At 41.4% G+C, this 20,596-nt stretch overlaps 1 protein-coding gene across 1 annotated transcript in view; it reads left to right on the top strand.

The window, feature by feature from the left end:
• Nucleotides 1-20,596, top strand: part of RFX6 (regulatory factor X6) — a 337,979-nt gene that overhangs the window by 39,124 nt on the left and 278,259 nt on the right. The gene's annotated exons all lie outside the window — the stretch shown is intronic.

Consider the following 20,596-nt stretch of genomic DNA (forward strand, 5'->3'; position numbering starts at 1 on the left):
GCTGTGTATTCTGGGTGCCTAGTTCTTGCAATGTGCTTGACTGTTCATTTTTAGAAAAATGTGTGTAATTCTTCCTTTGACCCATGTCATTAGTTGCCAGAAGTGGAAGTTTGTTTTGTTGGGATGTGGCAAATTTCATTATGAGTAACAGAGATTTGATTGTGGACCCTTTTCATATTGCTTTAGTGGTCTGCTGAACCTGCTGTAATACCCTTCCTTAGCCTGAACTTATCTTCACTCTCCATCTTTGTCTATGAGCCCCCAACCAAATCCCTATGCCAAAACTTAATTTGAGCCACTAGTTGCTGTTGTGGTCCATCAGCACTCATTTTTGGAGACCAGCGATAATTTTCCTCATCAAACTTTGACCCAGAGCAACAGAAACAGAGAGAAAAACACTCAAAAGGAAAGGAAGGAGGATGAGAATAAAGGAAAAATTACGATAAAGAGAGAAAACAGGGATGAAAAGAACCTGCAAGAGTGATATAAAGGGAGAAGAAGTGTTTAGTGGTGGAAGAAAGAAGAAAGAAACATGATGTGGACTCAAGACAATTTATCCTTGGTATCTGGCACACTGACATGCAATTAGGTAGCAGTGGTGCCTCTGAGCAAAACTTTGGGTCAGGCAACTTTTGTTTAACTAATAAGACACTACCATTTAATCTTGACATCTTGTATGACATCATTGATAATATCAGTGGAACATGTGCTGTAAAATTATCGAGAAAACTGTGCACGGTGGGGGCACGAGTTATAGTTACCTTACGGCACGAATTATAATTACTTGAGGTAACTGTAACCATAACTGCTGAATTTCGATGGTTTTGTGCAGGCAAAATGTGAATTTAACTGGAATGTCACTGTAACCTTGTTTTTGGTGCATCTATCTATCTATCTATCTATCTATCTATCTATCTATCTATCTATCTATCTATCTATCTATCTATCTATCCTTCTATCTATATCTGTCTGTCTATCTATTTATGTGTGTAGAAAAAGAGAGAGAGCGAGAAAGAGAGAGAGAGTGTGTTAGTAAGAAAAGCTATTCATACTTATCAGTCAGTATTGTGTCATGAAATTTTGTTTGGCAACAGTATTAAGGTACCACAATATTCCCTAATTGACATTCTGAACCCACCTCCTCACACCTTATGGATACAGGGAACACATTTGATTTGGGTACTTAATAATTCATGACTGTTAGACCTGATCAACTTTGATGTGGTATTCTCCCATACTTTTACCTCCAATACCCAGTTTTTGCTGAACCGTTGTTGTTGGCATTAGCACTCTGTGCACTTTACCCCTACTAACTGTGGACCTTTTCATATAGCTTTAGTAGTCTGCAGAACCCGCTGTAATACCCTTCCTTAGCCTGAACTTATCTTCACTCTCCATCTTTGTCTATGTGCCCCCAGCCAAATCCCTATGCCAAAACTTAATTTGAGCCACTAGTTGCTGTTATGGTCCATCAGCACTCATTTTTGGAGACCAGCGATCATTTTCCTCATCAAACCATGACCCAGAGCAACAGAAACAGAGAGAAAAACACTCAAAAGGAAAGGAAGGAGGATGAGAATATTGGAAAAATTACGATAAAGAGAGAAAACATGGATGAAAAGAACCTGCAAGAGTGATATAAAGGGAGAGGAAGTGTTTAGTGTTGGAAGAAAGAAGAAAGAAACATGATGTGGACTCAGGACTATTTATCCTTGGTATCTGGCACACTGACATGCAATTAGGTACCTGTGGTGCCTCTGAGCAAAACTTTGGGTCAGGCAACTTTTGTTTAACTAATAAAACACTACCATTTAATCTTGACATCTTGTATGACATCATTGATAATATCAGTGGAACATGTGCTGTAAAATTATCGAGAAAACTGTGCACGGTGGGGGCACGAGTTATAGTTACCTTAGGGCACAAATTATAATTACTTGAGGTAACTGTAACCATGACTGCTGAATTTCGATGGTTTTGTGCAGGCAAAATGTGAATTTAACTGGAATGTCCCTGTAACCTTGTTTTTGGTGCATTTATCTATCTATCTATCTATCTATCTATCTATCTATCTATCTATCTATCTATCTATCTATCTATCTATCTGTCTATTTATCTATCTATCTGTCTATCTGTCTATCTATCCTTCTATCTATATCTGTCTGTCTATCTATTTATGTGTGTAGAAAAAGAGAGAGAGCGAGAAAGAGAGAGAGAGAGTGTGTTAGTGAGAAAGGCTATGCATACTTATCAGTCAGTATTGTGTCATGAAATTTTGTTTGGCAACAGTATTAAGGTACCACAATATTCCCTAATTGACATTCTGAATCCACCTCCTCACACCTTATGGATACAGGGAACACATTTGATTTGGGTACTTAATAATTCATGAGTGTTAGACCTGATCAACTTTGATGTGGTATTCTCCCATACTTTTACCTCCAATACCCAGTTTTTGCTGAACCGTTGTTGTTGGCATGTGCACTTTACCCCTACTAACTAGGGCTAAAGTGCTAGCCATCTCTACCTTAAACATGGCAAAACTGGCCTATCAATGATTGGTACGTTTAATTTACTTATAAATCCCTAGAATATTGTACTACCTTTACTCAGGAGCTGTAAATTAAATATGTCTAGTGGCCTGCTGCACTCACGATACCCACTAAAGTAGCTCCTCAAAACATGTCTCAGGCCAGCAACTGCAGCCTGTAGTGCTGTTTTAAACTGCCACTTCGACCTGGCAAAATTACTCTTTTGCCAGGCCTCAACCTTACTTCTAATACCTGTAGATCACCCCTAAGATAAGCCCTAAAAGTTTGTAGAGCAGGGATAATGGTATTTATAAAGTAGGACATGCGTAAATAGGTTTTACATGCCCTAACAGTGAAACATTGCTAAATCACCCATGGAATAACCCTGGATTACTTTATTACACTTAGTAAGTGATAACTTCAGATTGTGAACAGATAGAAAAATTATTGTTTCACTCATTTAAATTGTAATTCAAAATCCTTCTTAATGCTAAAGTTTGGATTTTAAACTACTATTCTGAAAATGCTGCATTTTGAAATGTTTGAACCGATCTTAGACACTGGCAATCACATGAGATCATCATGCCACCTCAATTTGGACCCAGTTATAAGCAAATCAGTCTTGACCCTGTTCCAGTGGGGACAGTCGACCCCAAACTGCCAAGTAAAGTCTTTATTGAATAGGAACACAAGCAATCCAGGACTTTTTTCTCCCTTGTTAGGGCTCATCAGCCATTTATAGTTTGGCTACTTTTTTGCAATGAGCAGGGGAGGGACCCATGTCTATGCATACCCATCAAACTTAGGGCATCAACTGGCAATCACTGGAAGCCACATCCCAACTCACCATTTTTCACTGACCATGCCACCTCAGTTTGGAGCCAGCCACATCCAAATCAGTCTTGACTCTGCTGCTGTGGGACCATTCTAGCCTGAAATGCCATGTCAGGTTCTCCATGAACCAGAACATAAGCAAAACAGGGCCAGTGTCACTCTATAACTTGGTCCCAGTGGCACAATGAGCACATAATCCACATCTGGACATACCCATCACACTTAGGGCATCAAAAACAAAGTTATGGGTGGAATGATCAACTTAACTTCAGCCATTAGCTATCGCTCGGGTCACATCCCAACACATCATTTTTCAAACACCTCAGTTTGGATCAAGCCATATGCAAATCTGTCTTGACCCTGTTCCAATGAGCTTAAATAATGGAGAAAAGGGAGGCACAGTAAGATGAATTAAATGTCTAGGATCGCACAATTTGGTCAAACAGGAATTCTAAGGGGCATATTTATACTCTGTTTGCGCCGGAATTGCGTCGTTTTTTTTTACGCAAATCCGACGCAAAGCTAACTCCATATTTATACTTTGGCGTTAGACCCGTCTAGCGCCAAAGATCTTGGAGTTTGCGTCATTTTTTAGCGTGGACACCTATCTTGCGTTAATGATATGCAAGGTAGGCGTTCCCATCTAAAAAATGACTCCATGGCATGTGCGCCTTATTTAAACTCCTGTGCAAAAATGACGCACGGGAGTGGGCGGGTCAGAAAAAATGACGTCCAGCCGCTTTTGCGTCATTTTTTAACGCCTGGTCAGGGCAGGCGTTAAGGGACCTGTGGGCTCGGAAGGAGCCAGAGGTGCCCTCCCATGCCCCCAGGGACACCCCCTGCAACCCTTGCCCACCCCAGGAGGACGCCCAAGGATGGAGGGACCCATCCCAGGGAACTTAAGGTAAGTTCAGGGAAGTATTTTTTTATTTATTTTTTTGTGGCATAGGGGGGCCTGATTTGTGCCCCCCTACATGCCACTATGCCCAATGACCATGCCCAGGGGACATAAGTCCCCTGGGCATGGCCATTGGGCAAGGGGGCATGACCCCTGTCTGTGCTCAGACAGGAGTCATTTCAATGGGAGTTGGGAGTAAAAAAAAATGGCGCAAATCGGGTTGAGGCCAATATTTTGCCTCAGACCTGACTTGCCCCATTTCTTGACGCCCAAGCACCATTTTCCCCTACGCCGGCGCTGCCTGGTGTGGGTCATTTTTTTGACGCACACCAGTCAGCTGCGCCGGCTAACGTCATTCCATAAATAAGGCGCCCGCATGGCGCTTTGGAATGGCGTTAGCCGGCGTTACCATTTTTGACGCACAACTGCGTTGGCGCAGTTGTGCGTCAAAAAGTATAAATATGGCCCTAAGTTTCTTTGGTTCACATTGTGGAATTCAGCCACTAGATGGTTATCGAACTCGCTCTTCTGTTTTACATCAACAATTAATGACTTGTGCTTAATTCTTTGAGAAACTACATCAGTACACTGTTAAATAAATAAACTTCACTACATGTTAAATCAAATTGAAACAAGAAGGCACATTTAAGATCATAAAGAAGAGTACAGCAATGATGATATTTCCTGCTTCCCCGACTTAACAACAAGACCACTTCCAGGAGAAGCTCAAGACATTGAATGGTGGCAATTTTCACACATTAACAAACAAAGGTCTGGGAGAGCCCGTGGAGTTTACTTGACACAAGTAAAATGCAGAAGTCAGCTGCTGCCACTCTTTAACACAAAGCCGACACTTTGTTATTTTTTTGCATTTTTCATTACCTCCTGGTGGTGGGAGGAGAGGGACAGATAGGAGGATTATCAATACCCTGTAGAGTGCTGTGAAAGTGTGAAAGTGCTTGGAGAGGAATGCAAAGATAGTGTTTTCTTTCAACTCCCACACTCTCGAATAATCTGTTAAATAAACCTTTAATATAACATCCTTCTTTGTGCACTTTCACACCACTCTGCAAAGTATTCACTGTCTGCCCATCTGCAACACAAACACACTGCAGTGCTGGGCATAAACTACTGTGCTGCCTCTTCTACTAACTACTCTATGGAGGAAGAAGCCAGATAAAAGCCCCATCTATTTTCAGCTCTTTTTATAGAAGTAGCCCAATGATTGACAGAAAGTACAGTAAAACTAAATACGGATTGGACTGAAATTCTTATCTTTGGTAACTGCGATTGGGTCTGGGATCCCTTCTGGTGACCCCCAGAATTAGGTACTCGCTTTACCTCAGTAGATTCCGTGAAGAAGGTGGGGCTAACAGTGGAGAAACCCTTATCAATGTGTCATTCAGACCAACACAAAGCTTCTTTTAAATCAAACTTCTGAAAACGATTATCCTTCTTTATGTATGAACTGGAAGAGAGTGGTTTATCAGGCCGTTATACTTGCACAGTTATACTACCGAGATGCCAAGAGAGACATCCATAAACTACAACCATTGCACAACTTGACAGCCTGTGTGTTGTTAGACCTAACTTGATCCACTTAGTTATTCAGCCTCTACTTTGGGTTACTGGTTGTTACTGCAGTAAGATTGGTTATGGCTTATGAATATTTTGTATGCTAGGTGAAGGGGAGAAAGTGTGTGTGTGTAACAGAAATCACTGGCACAGTCAACCTAGACAACAAAAAAATGATGGATGGAAAAATTTAAATTTATGTGAACTACTTTGAGTGAATTCTGTAGCATTATTGTTAGCTCACCTAAGCCATTACGAAAGGGGCCCGTTGCACTGTCCGAAAGTAAAAGTGCAGGCTGGAACGATAGTTCTCACTAGGAACACATGGCCACGGGATACTCTGATCTTCATGGGCTAGGATTAGTAATCCAGGCTCCCCATTTTTTAAAGCAAGCTTTGAGGGCTCAGGACCTTCAACCTTCCGCTGCACTTGCCCGGGTGTGTCTCTCCAATAAGGCTATTACATGTAAATTACTAAATAAGTTTTAAAAAATTAGTTCACAGACATTGTCCAGCAATAAAACATCACCTGAAGCTTACAGTTTTGTATAGCATTTTAAGGTAAATCTAGAGACAGAATTAACTGTCTGACAGAGTTTATTAATTCACACAAAGAGTATGTTGAGAAAGGGACTTTAAATCAGCCCTTTTGTTGCTCTGCCTCTTATCGGCAGCTTGATTAGCCAGCATTCGGGTTTTAATGAAGAAATTGTGAGTCATGCAGAAAAAGCAAGTCATGCTGCCTGTGCCAGCAGCAGCAGTGTCCGCGTGACACACCATGACAACCTGCTCGATGAGTGTGAAGGGCAGAAAGGGAGAGGGCAGTTGATCATCGGCATGGAGTCTGTTGCCTCCATACTCCAAGTGGCTAAAAGAGGAGCGCTGCTGGCTGGTGAGGGGATCCCCTTTCCCTAGAATGTTTTGATATTATCTCAGGGAACCCGTATAACTCCTGTAGAGTTAGGGAAATTGAATGTATATCCAGGCACTGCTACCACGAGGGATTAAATAGAGCACCTTTTCTTTTCTCACCATCAGCATATTAAATATGAAGGTCTAATACCCATTTAAGTTAACTCATTTTCATTGTCACTTATCACACTGTTCCTCTTTAGACCATCTTTTAGTTCAGTATATAAGAATAAGAGTTGTGCTAAGTATCCCATTTCCTAAAGCTATTTTTATTATTTTCCTTCTCGCATATAATCGCATTTTCTAAGCACATTGAAGAAACCTATAGCACTGAAACTAAGAAAAAGCTAAATTACTTTAAAAAATGATCATGTACATAATAGACAATGTCCCTGCGACCTATACACTCGTAACATCGTATACATTTGTTTTCGTGTGTGCTTCATATTATAGAGGCTAACTAATCCAGCAATCACTCCTTCTTTTACTGTCCCTTAATCTCTCCATCAGGGACGTATTTTATACATAACTTTACTTGTGGGGATGCCTGCTGGATTTTACCCTCTGATTTTCACCTTAAAGAAAGCACAAAATGAACGAATTGGGGTGCAATTCCTAGGCATGAGCATTGTTGAAAGGAGAAGATGCAAAGTCTATTTAGGGGTGATTGAAAAATATAGGGTGGAGAAAGCAATGGATGAACAAGGGTGCAACACAGAGAGTGGGTGGTGGCGAGGAACTGATGTGCAACCGAGGAAACAAGAAAACACATGCTCTATAATGGTGTACCGAAAACAAAAGAAACGAGCATTGGCAATGCAATAGGTATTGCATATTTCGAACAAGTTAATTGTCATCTTTTGACGACAGCGCCCACGAGCACAAGCAAAAGAAAACATGAGAAGAAACTGAGAAAAGACGACTTAGCAAAATAAAATAAAGTTAGCATTAAAAAATAAAGCTTTGCGATTTTGTGCCTGCTGGGGCACGTTTTTGCCAGTCACAAGCCTTCTGATTGCAGGGTACTCAAAGTTAAAAACAACAAATAGTTTCTTAATCACGTCGGGAGCAGCAAACAGGCACTAATTATGTTGAATTAACTAGTGCTTGATCTTCTCATGTTTTCTTTTGCTAGTGCTTGATCCCTGCTCCACACAGAGAAACAGAAGTGATGCCAGGCCTGCCTTGGCTGTAAAGAAGAGTGCCACGCAAACCAACAAATGGTGAGCGACAGGCAGGCTCCAAGCCCTGTACTGAGCACAACAGAGTCTCGCAAGCGAGATGCATGCGCTAGCGCATGCACTCGCAGGCTGGACCCTAAAAATTAGTTCATTGGTGTGAAGCCATGGAAAGATAAAAGACATCCTATCAAATGAATGGCAAATAAGTTTTGCTCGCAGGGACAGACAAAACAAAGATGAGGAAAGAACGATGCAAGCAAATGAGGTTTGCAAGAATGAAAGGCAATGGTAAAACAATGGGCTAATCCGAAAAACACTGTTTTGTCCACAATATGTCTTCAACAACAAACAGTTGTAGGCCAGGGCTAAAGAACCCACTACAATTCAGCAAACTGCATGCAATTTAGATTGAGCTCAAATTTTCAAGCTAGTATGGAGGCAGCCGCTAGCAGCTGCTAGCACAACATACACCTATTCCACAGTATTGTAAAGAGCCCTCATAACGACCTTTGGAGATGCACTGTGTAAATGCATATAAATAAAATCAATAACTATTCAATGGGTCTGTGAACCTCACACAACTTTAAGTAATATTGGCTACAATGCCCTTCCACTCCTTCTTTTAATAAAATGTAACACTTTAGTTCGTAAGCACTATCATTATTACATCAAATTAAGTTAACACTGAAATACTAAAATATACTTCCCTATCACATTACTTTCTTGGAAAATTGACAACAAATTGAAGAATACAATTGGCTGGACTCTCTTCATATTCGTAAAATGCTATCATGTATCACCCAATAGTTTTGGTTCTATCAGCATTATGTATTGTCCCTGATATCATAGTAATAATAGACATTAGAAAAAGAAACTGATAAAAGCTTCCTAATAATGGCAGTTACTAAAATGAATGTTCTGAGTAGCAATATAGATGGAGTCCTTTTCTACATTTATTAAGAATGATCTTGTCAGCTTCCCATATTTTGAGCTCACCTATGTCTATTTCAGACCTTTCTTTACACTCTCTTCTTAGAATTGTAGTATGGAATTTGAAAGCATGAATATTGAGTTTTTCAAAGTATAATGGTCAAAATATTGAAATCAAAAACATATTGAGAAGGCAAGTGTAAAGAGGGAGGTATAGATTTACTATTCTTAGCTCAACATATACATAAGCTAAATGTATAGAGATCGTCAAGATAAATATATATAAATATAGAGAGTTAGGTATGGAAAATCTAAACATACTTACCTGTCAGTATTTTTTGATTTTGATATTTTGGTGATGACAGTGTAACCTCTTGATATTACTACTTCGATATTTATACCCCCCCTCTTTCTAGTTCTCTTAGATGCATACCAACACTTAAAAGAGGGAAAAATACTATTTAAAGGGTTGTATGTCAGAATATCATTTGTCTAATTGTGAGTAGCGTTTTTATTATTAACTTCAATGAAGCGATAATTTTTAAACTTTATTTAGGATAGGATGTTTATGTAGCAAAATATTCTGACACCACATCAATATTCTGATACCATACCCATGACAGCCATTCAGTGTCAGTGGAGTGTCAGTCATCCGGAGTGATGACATTTTTCCTCTTCCTGTCTGGTTTCATGTCCATAAGGCATGGGGCCTAATATGCAAGAAGCTTTACTTCAGGAGACACTTCATAGTTGTTCTTAATGCTGTGTCATGGGTTAGGGGAATCCAGTCATAGTTTACAAACAACAGTGTTAGAAATGGCGTGACTGATTGACTTGGGTGTGAGCCCTGGTCAAGCAGCAACCACAATTCATGTCAGGGTAAGGCACAAGCAAACCCAAAAATAACCTGTGCTCAACCCACTAGTAGCTTGACACAGAGCATTCATGCTTAACTTAGAGGCAATGTGTAAAGTATTTTTGCAATACTTCAAACAGTAAAACAGTGAACACAAAAAAAAGAAGCCACACCAGGTTTGAGAAACAGAACTTAATTCATTAAATGAATCAAGGCCAAAACAGAAAAACTCCATTCAGTAGAATTTTTTAAAGAATAAACTATAAGTTGCTGCTTACAAGCAGAAAGAGCCAACTGGGGATATCTCGTTGTGATGGAAAGGGACAAAGGCACAAGTTCAGGTCGACTGCTATGAAGTATGGGCCAGCTACAGGGACCTTCTTAGGCCCTCTGAACAAAGTACCTTAAATCCTGGTTGTGGAGTGTTGTGTTGATCCAGGGCAAAGATGTGTTGCATTGGTTCCGAGATGAGGCGAGGCTGCGGTGCAAGGTCCTGTTGCATCAAGGTCAAGGATTCCATTGACTATTATAATGCAAAGGTCAGTGTTAGGGATGTGTTGTGCAGTCTAAGCATTGTGACACTTCCAATGAGGCTGCGATGTGGAATTTCATTGTTGTCATCAAGACTGCCGTTGATGAGAGATGTGAGGACCTACTCCAGAGAGTGTTATGCAGTGGAGGTTCCGAATCTGATGAGTTGAGTCTGAGATGCGGGGATGCAGCGGTGAGGTGAGTTTTTGCACTGGGTCCAATCCATACAACAGTGGTGATGCGTCAGCTTTGCTTAGAGATGCTCTGCTCTGCACAAAAAAATGCATCAGTTCTGCTCAGAGATGTGCCGGTCAGCATAGGGGATGAACTGGATCCACTGGTAAGCACCTCCGACCCATTGCCATGGGTCAAGAACTGGATTAGCACCACTTGGCAGGGTTGACTTACAAATGACAGAGTCCAGGTGCAGGCACAAGATTGCTGTCCTGTCCCTCAGGCTTCAGATCAGGAGACCAGCCAACTAGCCCTTAGAGTCACTTCACGTTCTGGGGTTGAGAGATGCAGATCCAGTCCTTCTCACCCAGGCAGGATCGCAGCAGGACAGCACAGGTAAGCAGGAGTCCAGCAAAACAGTTGTCCAATGGAGTGGCAGTCCTTCAGTAGCACAGCAATCCTTCTGCCTGGCAGACTATCCACAGGTCTGGAAGTGTACCTAAGTGGTGGTGTCTAAGGTTTAGTGTTTATACTTTGGTGCCCTGGTTCTGGAAGGTGGGAGAAACTATTAGATAGGGGCTTTGAACTGCAAGGAATTCCCTACCTCCCCTGCTATTACTTCAGGCTGGCTAGAGTGGTTGTATATTGCTGTTAAGCCCTTTGTGTTTGGACAGGACACAGCCTTTTCAGTTGTAGGTGAGGCTGTGTTCAAGTCCTTCCTCCCACCCTTCCCAGGATGACCCATCAAGTCACACTTAAGCTCACACTTAAGCTCCCATTGTGTGTGGCTGTCTAGGAGGAATACACAAAGCCAACTGCCAAATACACCCGGTCATGTGACTAGAGATAGTTTGCAGACACCAAATGGCTAAGGAGAGAAAACGCCATCTTTCTAAAATGGCATTTTCAGCATCGCAATGTAAAATCTGACTTCTGAGTTAGAATTTTAAATTGTGATTCCAGAAATACCAACCTTTAAGGAATTATTTTTTACTGTTTGGAAGTTATACTTATAAAACGTAATAAGTCAACTCCAGTAGTATCCTATAAGAGAGATAGGCCTTGCAGTTGTGAAAAATGTCTGTAAGTGCGTTTCACTACCAGGACATGTAAAAGTTAACAGTTGTGAGCGTGTCTGGCCTTATTATCTTTTATCATTCATTCATAAGGGGACGAGTTAGAGGTTTGATGGACCTTTTGACTCAGTTAAGAGTGATCCACCATGGGCACAAACCTTACTCATAACTCAATTAATAATAACACATCATAATACAATAAATATTTATCAATCATTTTGAGTCAGTAAACTTCACACACCACGGCCCATGTGACCATGAATAACCACACCCTTTAGTAAAAGTCAGAATCTTTCTTTCCCCAAATTAACAATGCTAATGTCACGTAAAGCAATCTCAATAACGGCTGATAGACATATATAAACAACAAAGGTTGACCAAATCAGCGGAAGAATCTTAATTTCACCAAAGCATTTAACATCAAACATTCAAGAGCTACCGTACAAATTATTATTAACAATAACTGAACTAATGATATAGCATACATTTAGACATTCACGGTTGAACTAAATCAATCCTTGGTTAATAACAATTATTGAACATGGACTTGCTAACTAACCCTCTAATTTGAATCGGATGATTGGCTTTCATGCAAAAGGAACATTCTGACAAAAAGTTAAATTGGAAAACATCTGGCTATGGCTTTAGCAAAAATATAACGGTTGGTACCTAGAAAAGAGAGACCAAATTATGCAACAATATACAATTTTATCTAATTATACCTCTCCTGGAATGGATCAGCAAGCAGAGATTCCTTTGTCAGCTGGACATTCATAGTGGGGAAGTGAAGGGGGGACTGGCTCAGCCACAGTGGGCTTTATGTTAGCCAAACAAAATTAAAAGGGCATCATCTAAAAATCAATAGCTAAGTAAAGCACCTAAGAAAGGGAATCTAAGTCTGTTCTGGATTATCCTGGTACATCTCTCGAACTCAAACTAACTTGAACTAATGCTGGACCCAATTCTCCCTCAATCTGTCTGGAACTAACTGCGCTCATCCTCAAACTGAACTCTCCTTCCAAGTGTAGTCAGCGTATATTGAAAATCCATAAAATATTTTCTCACTTTGTCATTGGTCAGAATATCAGCTGTTTTCAGTTAAACGAGTAATTACTAATTCCCAAATCAGTGATATAGTCAGACAGTCTTTAACACATCGATGATTGCCTCCTCATCTCCTATTCCTGTCACCAGTTTCCATTAGGTAACTTTTAGTTGCAATTCACACTCTCTTCAGTGAAGCCATTGTCAACATTTACTTCTCACACACATTACAGCAGAAAATTCTCACAAGAAAGTTGAAACATCATCTAGTTTAACGTTCCAACATTACAAACTATTTGGTCAACTCTGTGTGTAAAAAGAACAATGAACAACAAAGCTTCTCTCCTTACACCAGAAAAACATTTACAAACATTTATTAATGCCATGAAACTTAGCATGAGTCTTTGTCGAGTAGGCCTAGAATTTCTCAGTTAGTCCACGCATAATAAATTCAAGCAAATGCATATCAATTATACGTTAATATGGTCTACTAACATATTTTATTTTATTGTATGCGTTATTTAAACAGTTAATGTCATTACTTTATTAATGTTGCACATGTGATAGTGGCCACTAAGGTGGGCACATTTTCCAAAGACACTCGATTTCCCTATATTAGCCTAATTCAAATACAATTCTTAACTACTTATCTATGCAACTTTATTATTAATTAGTTCAGCATTCACACAGTACATATCCTATCTTCCAGAGACACTGTACCCTGCCTTTGGGCTGTGTAGGGCCTTCTGTAGGGTAACTTATGTGTTTAAAAAAGGGAGGCATTGGACTTGGCAACAGGTTTATTTTGCCAGGTCAACATGGCAGTTTAAAGCAATGGCAGGCCTGAGACATGTTTCAAGGGCTACTTAAGTGAGTAGCAAAATCAGTGCTGCAGGTCCTCTAGCAGTTTTTCATTTACAGGCCCCGGGCACAGTATTGCACTTTACTATGAACTTATAAGTACATTTTATATGCCAATTGGGGGATAAGCCAACATTTCCATGTTTTAAGGAATGAGCATGTGCACTTTAGCACTGCTTAGCAGTGGTAAAGTGCGCAGAGTCCTAAAGCCAACAAAAACGCATTTAACAAAACTGGAGGCGTTAAGGCAAAATGTTTGGGGATGACTATGCTGAAAGGGCCAGGTCCAACAGGCAGCATCAAAACATGTTTCTTTCCTAAATAACAGAAAGCCAGCACGCAAACAAGCAGCAGTAGTGCAAGCTTCACTCACTCAGTTCTGCTTATCAAGTAGCATTGCAAACTTCATGCCAATACAAAAGAATTGCACATTCTTAAGTTCAGATTTTTTTGGGCAAAAAGAAAACTTGGTTCTCTAGAAATCAAAGTGTGATTGGCTAAAAAACTTTAAGCCTGCAGAGCTCTCTAGTTTGAGTAGCTCCTTATACGGTTGTCTTCTTGCTGTTTTGGGACGTATATTTCTGTTTTTAAAATCAGCATTGCAAGTGGCAGAGTGCTGGGCTAGATGATCTACTCACTCATGGACCTGGGAAACTCAAGAACACTGGGTCTAACTGAAGGCATCAGTGATTACCAGAGGCTAGTTGGCAGCTGCTTATGCACATTTACGGTACATGCCACACAGATATAAAAAATAATAATTAAGCGGACACACCAAACACCGGTCACAGATACTCGCATTGCAGTTTGATTATAATTGTGAACATGCATGTTTCATAGAAGCTACAAAGAGTATACACATGCAGCGTTCTCACTGATCTACATAACTGTTATGTGAATTCTACTTATCATTTACTTTTCACTTATGGTTGTGATCCTGGTGACACAGTGCGTGAACTGGAAAGTTGCCACAGTTGCACTTGCCCACGTCTCACCAACATGTAACTGAATTATAAATAAAAGTTTATTTATCTGGCAAATGTGGAAAGATTTCAGCCTGGTGCATCGGATATGCAATGTTACAGCCGGTGTCGGACTGGGACAAAAAATAGACACCCCTATTACCAAAGCAGATAGTTAAAACAAATAGTAAATCAAATAAATCAACTGTAAAAAACGACCCACCTGACCACAAACTCACCCACAACTGCTAAAAAACTGGCCCACCCACTAATTTTCACACAAGCCCACCAGGCAATGCCTGGTTGCCCTGTAGGCCACCCGACCCTGGTTACAGCATCTGGGGACTTTCCAGTTTCCAAGTTCAAGGCAGTGGCAAAGATGCACACAGACCTGCCTGTCTCTGCATATCTTCGTACCTACCCTTCTATTCAGAAAGCTTGCACAGAACCTGCAAATGCTATCATCTACAGGGAGAAAGTGAAAGTAGCCCTGCTATTGCCCTCATTGCCCTCACTTGCCTCCGTGAGAAGAGCTACTGGCCTGGGCGTCTATTCGGCTCAATTTGGAAAGTCCCCACAAACATCTTCCCTTAAAAGACCTAGCCAACAACAAAGATGTCCCCATCGTCTGGTGACTTTAGCAGCCTCAAACGAGGCTATTCTCTGAATCCTGTCTCATTTAAAAAATCACCATGGGTTCTGTTTCTAGGCCACATGACACTTTGGCCAGTCATGACAGATTGTCACAGTTGCAACCTTCAGTTGTGCACTGTCCTAAACGCGCAGCTGCAAAATATACAAGAAAAAAAATTAAGTGGATTCTGGATGAGTTTTCAAATATGCCTGTCCCTCATTTTCAGATGCTGCATTTACAGCCTCTGCGTCCAGGGGCTGAATATAAAGTACCAGAGTAACCAATAGGGGAACTCTGGGAAGCATGTGTTACCTCTAGTGACCCCTAAATGACACCCTTTGTTAGGATGTCCAGGTAGTAGCTCATTTGCATGTGCCATCATTTTTACGTTTTAGAAATAATAGTATTCCTTGGGGTACTTTGTCATTGCTTTTTTACAAGATGGGCTCACCACGGATGGGAGTGTAGTGTACAGCCATCAAGTGACACTGTATTTTTTTTACTTTGTAACGGTAATAGAGATAGTGGGCAGGATTTACAAAGTTATTTTCGGTTTCATAGACTGTGAATCACAGGATTTGCAACTATAAAAATCCTTTTACGACTGAGAAAAGTCATTCTATTGCAACTCTTTCCAAATCACAAAAGAAGGGTGTGTGAAGAGAGCCCCTCCTATATTTAGGAGCCACAGTCAGCTGTATCTGTGGGCGGTGACTGCATTGATCAGTTACCGACAACCAAATTGTGTTAAAAACTCATTTTTATAGGGGAAACAGTTCCTTTTGGAATTATGTAAATCTGACTCGGTTGGTTCTGGGGTACACTTGCATGCTATTCCATAAGTCTTCCCACCAAATCAACAATCTTTTAAGTAGCACGTGTCCTTTTGAGGGACATTAGATGCTATACAACGTGCACATAAAGTGAAAATGCTAAAACAAGGATAGAGTTCTGCTGTTCCTAGCAGGTCTCCGTTCCTGAGTTGGCACTCATTCATGAGGGCCAACTGGCGCATTATTTTTCATGAGGCTAGAGATTTTATGACCATGCATGTGCATAGAATTTTGCAGTGCGACTGAGTAGTACATCAGTCACATTGCAAAATTCTAGGCAGGTTGTAAAATGTTGTGCACGTTGCACCCTTTTTTGCTTCCTCCTCGTGATGCATCAGCCTCTTGTGTTCTGTGAACAGGTTTTGCCATTGGAATTTTGTACCTTTATTTTCTTTCTTTCGCAAAACTGTTCTCAATTATCCAGTTATTCCAATTCCTCAATCACTGAGTCATCCAGCCAAACAACCCCACACAAACTCGCCAGTCTATTACCACTCACTTTCACTGTAATAGTAAAGTATTTATTGATGATTCTTTAAACACTTCAAGTAACAATGGTGCAAAAGGACACTAAGGGGCATATTTATACTCTGTTTGCGCCGGAATTGCGTCGTTTTTTTTGACGCAATTCCGACGCAAAACTAACTCTACATTTATACTTTGGCGTTAGACCCGTCTAGCGCCAAAGATCTTGGAGTTTGCGTCATTTTTTAGCGTGGACACCTACCTTGCGTTAATGATATGCAAGGTAGGCGTTCCTGTCTAAAAAATGACTCCGAGGCATGTGCGCCGTATTTACACTCCCGGGCAAAAATGACGCCCGGGAGTGGGCGGGTCAAAAAAAATGACATCCAGCCGTTTTAGCGTCATTTTTTAACGCGTGGTCAGGGCAGGCGTTAAGGGACCTGTGGGCTTGGAAGGAGCCCAGAGGTGCCCTCCCATGCCCCCAGGGACACCCCCTGCCACCCTTGCCCACCCCAGGAGGACACCCAAGGATGGAGGGACCCATCCCAGGGAACTTAAGGTAAGTTCAGGTAAGTATTATTATTATTTTTTTTTTGTGGCATAGGGGGGCCTGATTTGTGCCCTCCTACATGCCACTATGCCCAATGACCATGCCCAGGGGACAGAAGTCCCCTGGGCATGGCCATTGGGCAAGGGGGCATGACTCCTGTCTTTGCTAAGACAGGAGTCATTTCAATGGGGTTTGGGAGTCAAAAGAAATGGCGCTAATCGGGTTGAGGCGAAAATTTTGCCTCAGCCTGACTTGCCCCATTTTTTGGCGCCCAAGCTCCATTTTCCCCTACGCCAGCGCTGCCTGGTGTAAGTCATTTTTCTTGACGCACACCAGGCAGCTACGCCGGCTAACGTCATTCCATAAATACGGCGCCCGCATGGTGCTTTGGAATGGCGTTAGCCGGCGTTAAATTTTTTGACGCACAACTACGTTGGCGCAGTTGTGTGCCAAAAAGTATAAATACGGCCCTAAGTACTTAACTTTCTGCTAGATAAAGGAGCAGCACAAGTACGGTGTGAACATGTTGCAGTAATGTGATTTGAGTGCTGAGATCTGGGCTCTCAGCTTTTTAGAAACTGCTAGAATCTCTTATTGTCTCCGGTGAATAACTTTCCTGCCCTTGAGAATAGCTTTTACTATGGACGGGTGTTGCCTGTACTGTTTTATCCTTGTCTCAGTGAAACTAGCATTGCAACTGTTCATGTTATGCGTGTGTGTGTGTGGGGGGGGTATCCTTTGTCAACGCTGTCCCGAACGTGTTCTGCGATACAATCATGCTCTGCTGCTAGCTAGCTGTACTTATTCTCTGTGCGACTGAAATTACTGCCAGTGTTACAAAGATCTAGTTGTTCTGTGAGAAGAAATCTTCCAGAACTGCTACTCCTCATGGCGTACCTGATCTACGCAAGGAGCCTTGCACCTTCTGTGCATGTGCAGTGCGTGGGGCGAGGAAAGCTTGCCCTGACACTTCTATTCTTAACCTCTTCTACAGGAGGTAAACCTTCCCCTTCACTTCCTTTTATATTTAGGGCTGTGCAAAATTTTAGTAATTTCCTTAAAATTAAGTATATGAAATTCACAACATTTCTGTGGAATGCAAAACTTTTATTTAGCACTCTGTCACCTCTTTGGTAGTGGGGATACTTTTTGTGCTAAAAATATTATGCAATAAACACAAGAGCCTCGAACAACAGCCACGCACGTTCCGAACAAACACATTGGGCCATATTTATACTTTTTGACGCAAAACTGCGCTAACGCAGTTTTGCGTCAAAAAAATTAGCGCCGGCTAACGCCATTCTGAAGCGCCATGCGGGCGCCGTATTTAATCGATGACGTTAGCCGGCGTTAGCCGCCGGCGCTGCCTGGTGTGCGTGGAAAAAAACGACTTACACCAGGCAGCGCCGGCGTAGGGGGATATGGAGCTTGGGCGCCAAAAAATGGGGCAAGTCAGGCTGAGGCAAATTTTTCGCCTCAACCCGATTTTCGCCATTTTTTCCGACTCCCAACCCCCATAGAAATGACTCCTGTCTTAGCAAAGACAGGAGTCATGCCCCCTTGCCCAATGGCCATGCCCAGGGGACTTCTGTCCCCTGGGCATGGTCATTGGGCATAGTGGCATGTAGGGGGGCACAAATCAGGCCCCCCTATGCCACAAAAGAATAAAAAAAAAATACTTACCGGAACTTACCTTAATGTCCCTGGGATGGGTCCCTCCAGCCTTGGGTGTCCTCCTGGGGTGGGCAAGGGTGACAGGGGGTGTCCCTGGGGCATGGGAGGGCACCTCTGGGCTCCTTCCGAGCCCACAGGTCCCTTAACGCCTGCCTTGTCCAGGCGCTAAAAAAACGGCACAAAAGCGGCCGTACGTAATTTTTTTTGACCCGCCCACTCCCGGGTGTGAATTTTGCCTGAGAGTGTAAATACGGCGCACATGCCTCGGAGTCAATTTTTTAGACGGAAACGCCTACCTTGCATCTCATTAACGCAAAGTAGGTGTCCACGCAAAAAAATGACGCAAACTCCATGGACTTTGGCGCTAGACGCGTCTAACGCCAAAGTATAAATATGGAGTTAGTTTTGCGTCGGAATTGCGTAAAAAAAACGACGCAATTCCGGCGCAAACAGAGTATAAATATGCCCCATTGTTCCTTACTCCATGTGGTATAATGGTGTCATTTCAGGACTTTTGCGTAAAAAGCATAACTGGAAATTCACAAAACAATGGGAGATTATGCTTATTCAACAAAAATGTCACCTAGACTTACTTATAATGTATGTCCTTAAAGTCACTTTTATCGCTGTGGTCCGTGCTTTCTCTGATCTGTATATGGATTTGTACTATAGCTTGTCATACTATCTCTGTATTATCGGTGTTTTTGAATAGCGTGAGAAAACCTTTTCGTGGTACGAAATCCAAATCTATTGGCTGTGCAATGCTTCACTCTATGATGCTAGCAAACATTTTCTGTATCTCGCTAAATGCGGAAAATTTGCTCGAGAAAATATTTTGAATTGTTGATGATGCTTCCAGGGATTTCGATTTGGCGAGCCTTATTTCAGTTTTAATGCCGTATTTTTTTATAATGTAGCATATTACCACAATCAGTGAAGGTTTGCGAATTAGAGCTACCTGGTGTTGGTTTTGTAATGTGTATTTTGTGTTGTGACCTTGTGTTTAAACCATACAAAGTGTGACGTAGGTAAACAGCCCGACCTTTCACAGCATATGCTCTCAGTCGGTGAGATACGCTAAAAACAAACACGGGCATCTGTCATTTGAAATGCCGCCTCAATGGCGTCCCGACTGTCATTTATTCACTGGAGATGCATCGGAGCAAGAATATAATTAAGGCATTTCATAGATAAAATGAAAGTAAGACTATCCTCACACCTGCAATATAGATGTATTTTATTGAAATTAATGAAACTGTGAAGAATGACAACTCCTCAAATTTAGAAAGATTACGAATTGACCTTTGTTGGCTCGCGCTTTGGAGAGTGCACATTAACAGATGCATTTCACTTATATTTATTATTATATTTAGTTATAATCTTACTACCCCTGACGAGTCTTGCAAGCATGTTTAATATTAAATGAAACAATGACTAATTGTGTTGCACTATCTATGTTCTGCTTAGCTAGTAGCGTTGCAAACTACTTGCCCATACAAAAGAGTTGCAAATTCTTAAATCCATATTTTTAATTTGGCAAAAAGAAAACTTGGTTCTCTAGAAATCAAAGTGTGATTGGCTAAAAAACTTCAAGGCTGCAGAGCTCTCTACCCCCATGGTGCACCTTATCTGTTGTAATTAAATTAAAACAATGACTAATTGTGTTGCACTAGCTATGTTCTGGAACCTTCTTTTGTTATTTATTTGCCATAAAATGTACTTATTCTCTGTGTGACTGAAATTACTACCACTGTTACAATATTGTACTTGTTCTGTGAGAAGAAATCTTCCAGAACTGCTAATTAATAATAATAAAACAGGTGCAGGGGTACATCGTTTTTTTCTTAGGAGCCCACCACCTCTGCTACTGAATGCCGCTGCGCTGTCTAGTTTTGATCCTGCCACTTCTCTCTTTCCCCACCCTCAATCCTGTTCCTTTGTCTCAGTCTTGGAGATAATAAATCATCCCTGATTTTTAGGGTCGAGCCTATGACATCATACGCTAGAGCATGTGTATCATTAGGTGAGATGCGGCTGTGCTGTTGTCGTTAGAAAAGGGCTTGGAGACCTTCCGT

The sequence above is a fragment of the Pleurodeles waltl genome, chromosome 5 (assembly GCF_031143425.1).
Source record: "Pleurodeles waltl isolate 20211129_DDA chromosome 5, aPleWal1.hap1.20221129, whole genome shotgun sequence".
Classification (NCBI taxonomy): Eukaryota; Metazoa; Chordata; class Amphibia; order Caudata; family Salamandridae; genus Pleurodeles; species Pleurodeles waltl.